Here is a 4,311-nt window from a genome sequence, read left to right on the forward strand (position 1 = left end):
AACTAATTTATGATATTGTTAGACCACATTATAGATTTTTTATTCATGTTTTTAGAAAATCAGTTAAAACTTAAGTTATATAATGTGGTGGTTGTTACCCATGCTTAGTAGTGGTGATTAGACCGGTTAAACTCGGACCCGGCTCGAACCGGTTTTTCAGGGTCAAGACCCGAAATTTCGACTTCGCAATCCGTTCGACTCGTTATTCTAGGGTTAAAACTCGACCCGTTATGTCAAAGATAAATCAAGAATTTTATTAAAATATTATTATTTATTATATATTATATTAAAATCAGTATTATGCTAAGTATAACTTTTACAATAATTATTAAAAAAAGCTTTCTTTCTATAATTATGTCAATATACTTATTGTAGGTTGAATAAAATTAACGTAAACATTGAATATTTTAAAATTATTAATTTTGAATATGTCAAAAATATTTTTTGATTAAAAAAATCGGAAAAAGGCGTTGGAAACTATTTTTTTGACCGTATTCTGATACTAACCCGACCAGTGACTGTGGACGCGGGCCCACGGGGCGCTTGGGAAACAAGCGTTTGCATTTGTGGAGTCGCCACCAATTTATTGTGGAAAATTGGAAACCGTTCGAATACCTCGCGCCATGTCAAGACACAAAGTAGTGACATGAACACTAAGAACTCGTTACCCTTAGCATTCTATGTCTAGAATGACTCTCGTGGATGCCAATGAACACGGATGTTCACAGAGATCTGGAGTAAGGGGTGAGGGTACGTATTATGAAGCTCTTTTGATCGAACACCTAATCCCGCCCGCCTCGATAGCGGCCTCTACTAATGATTAGGGAAATTATCTATACTCGATATATTGTCAATTTATATGCATGCAATGCAACATCCAAATAGATTAATCCTAGCATGTGAGAAATTAGACTAAGTCGATGAACACGTAATTTAATCATACAATTGGATCAAAGTAGGGATTTAAGTTGATTACATGTGAAAACATACAAGTGATACAAGAAATACAATAAATAAAATACAATAATTACATCAGATTAATGATTTATGTCAAAAGTATATTTAAAACGGATAATTTAAGAAAGAATAAATAAATAAATTAACGAACAGGAATTAGGGTGATAATACGAATAATAGTTAATTAATACGTAATTAATAAACTAGATCAAAGCAACAACGGAGTTCAGAGACAGAAATCAACCAGGAATAGGCGCAGCACTTGCTGCGTTCGTTCCTTGGCTCAGTTCTGGCTGTGAAGCCGGAATTGCAAATCGTTAATGTTCGTTGGTGATTTAATGATCGAATATTGTTATTTGACTCGGATGAAAGTGATTAGCAGATTATTTACATGCGATTAATGGTCATAAAAGTGATAAAACATGGATGAAACCGATTAGAACGAATTATATACAAGATTAATGGATTATTAACAAATTAAACAAAATAAATTATTTAGGTTAAACAGATTATTAGTGATGAATTAAAGATGGTGACGATGAATAACGGATGCAACTATGTCAAAGATCAAATTCCAGAGACTCAATATTAATGAATCGAATCTCTAAAATCCGGATTGACTTTAATGACGAAAACCCGCAAATATTGGTTATAAGGGATTTAAGTCGAATTAATTAACAATGGATTATGAATAATATATTACATGTTAGAATTATTATGCTATTATATCAAAGAACCGAAGAACAAACAAATTAAAAGAAACGAATTGACAAAAGACGAAGGAAAAAGAAAGGAAGCAGGAACTGCGGCAGCCTCACGAAGAGGCGCAGCAGTTGATGCGTCCTTTCTCGACTGTCATCTTCTGGTAATTCGTAAAAAAGGATTTAAAGCATGGTTTTATAAATCGGTTTTAGAAATACTTTCGACATATAAACCTTACATTATGATTACAAAAATAAAGAACAATAATTAAAATAGGGATTATACACCCTCAGACTTACATGTTTGACGAAACCAGATGAACAAAGTATACTTTTAGTGATGCTCGACTCGAATGTAGACGAAAGTGCCCTCGTAAGAGGAAGTAAACAGATTGATTAAAGTTGATTAATTGTGGAGTTAATCAAATTGGTCGGTCATGCAAAACGAGGCTGGTACTCAGAAGGATCCGAGCTTACGTGGTCGAAAGTTCAAGCACGTAGATGCCAAAAAGTAAAAACGTGGTCTAGAATGCAAAGGGAGAAGAGAAGGGCGGACACTCGCGTGAGAAATATGAGGAACGAAGGTCTCTATTTATACTAATCACGTGGAGGAAATTAGGGTTTTCGGAGAAACTTTGGAAGTGAATCTCGAAAAGATATGAAAAATACGCAGAAAAGGACTTGGGAAGAGGCGCAGCAGGCACTGCGTCTCTTGGAAGAGGCGCAGCACCTGCTGCGTCCTTTCCCAAGTGGTTTCCCCCTGCGGAAGAAAGATTTCCGTGTTTTGGTTATGGAATAACGGATTAATCTTATTTTCCTTAATATTTTGTGTGAATATTACGGGAAATTATTTGCCAAAGATTAAAAGATTGTAAAATATGGAATAGAAATATCCGGAACATTCCAGAACATTCTGACTCGGTTTTAGAAAATGAAGACGGTTTTTAGGCCCGGACTCCAAATGTACTCTAATTACTGCCAAAACGACCGTATCGACACGTAGATGACAATTAAGAGGTAGACATAAGTGTTTGAGCGATCACTTGACGATAAACTTACGAACTGTCACAAATCGTTCCGCGTACCAAACATGCGGCCCAATAATCACCGGGTGGTTTGCGAGAGGTGCAGAAATGAGGTATCTACAGAGCCCCCACTTTGACTGAGGCTTGGACAAGGCGAAAGTCAAAGTTTAGCCATCAGGTCAATCGAAGATTACAACCTGACGAGTATGGCGACGCGAGGCGACTCAAAGGGTCTGAGCCAAGGACCTATCGTCGGGAATATTTTAGAGTTTGTCGACTATCGGGGAGGGTCGTTTAAAGTCCATTAGACTATGTAAGGAGGCTCGCCAGCCATAAGAAGAGATCATACCTGAAATTCCTTGAGACTCCATGGGAAACAAAACGCGATGTTGGGAGAAGACAGCTGAACATAGTCTGGAACTGCTGGGAGAAATCTGCTTGTGGTCGGCTTCAAACAAACTTCGGAAGAGCTTGGGGTAGATGTTGATCTCCATGTCTCGAGAGGGAGTGACTGTCGGTCGTGAACTCTCGCTGGGGGAACATAATCGGGAACTGATCTCCATGTCTCGAGAGGGAATGTCTATTCGTGTACTCTCGCTGGGGGAACATAATATAGGTGTGTCGAAACACCTGTCAAAGAAGGAACGCTCGTTGTGACAAGCTAGGTCTTGGATAAAAATAATAATATATGGCAGTTTGCATTTGGCTTGAAAATGCGGGTCCGGGCGAAGAATATACGTCAAACGGATCAAATATGTGATATGGCATCAAGGAAGAGGCGCACCAAAGATGGGCCCACGAAATAACGAACTCATAACGAATTTTTGAAAATTCGTATGAAGGGAAGCTGAGGAAGAGGCGCAGCAAGAGCTGCGTCACTTGGAAGAGGTGCAGCACCTGCTGCGTCTATTCCTGGGCGTGTCTTTCCTGCAGTTGATGAAACAGAGGGTTCATTTCATTTACTCGAAACACAAATTCTCAAGTTCTCTCTCAAATTCCAACCATTTCCATCAAAATTTGATCCAAAAGCTTGCATTTGTCATGACTAATCGAGGCATGTGTACTAATCTTGCATTTATCTTCTGTATTTGATCGAATGGGGTCAACAAAATTAGGGTTTTCGACCCTAATTAGTCGAAAATTTGGGGATTTTCCCCCAAACGATTTTGCTTTGCAAAATTGACCTTGTAAACGGCTAATTGGTAGTATAAGGATCATAACCATGTGTTTGTTTCGAATTTTCGTTGAGTTTTGAGCATTTGAGTGAAATTGAGACGGTTTCACGGCTAAACCGTAAATCGCTTCGAAAATAGCCTTACGATTGCCCATTTGTGACGAAACTTGATATTTGGACTCCTTGTATGATGGGTAAACTTCCTACCATCTCGGAATTTTGATTGGTGACGGCTTTTTCAGGACGCTTCCTAGGGCATAATCGCCGTTATAACGTAATGCTGTCGAAATTCCGACTCGAACCTATGACTAGGCTTCAACTTCGGCTTGACTTGACCCAAATTACCACATGAGCGGATGGGTTTATGGGAAATTTGCCAAAGATGGCAAGAAAAGAGCGATTTCGGAGCTTCGAAAACTCGAAAATCCCCTAATCAAGGTTTGTCGTCACTTGA

This window comes from Silene latifolia, chromosome 6 (assembly GCF_048544455.1).
Source record: "Silene latifolia isolate original U9 population chromosome 6, ASM4854445v1, whole genome shotgun sequence".
Taxonomy (NCBI): domain Eukaryota; kingdom Viridiplantae; phylum Streptophyta; class Magnoliopsida; order Caryophyllales; family Caryophyllaceae; genus Silene; species Silene latifolia.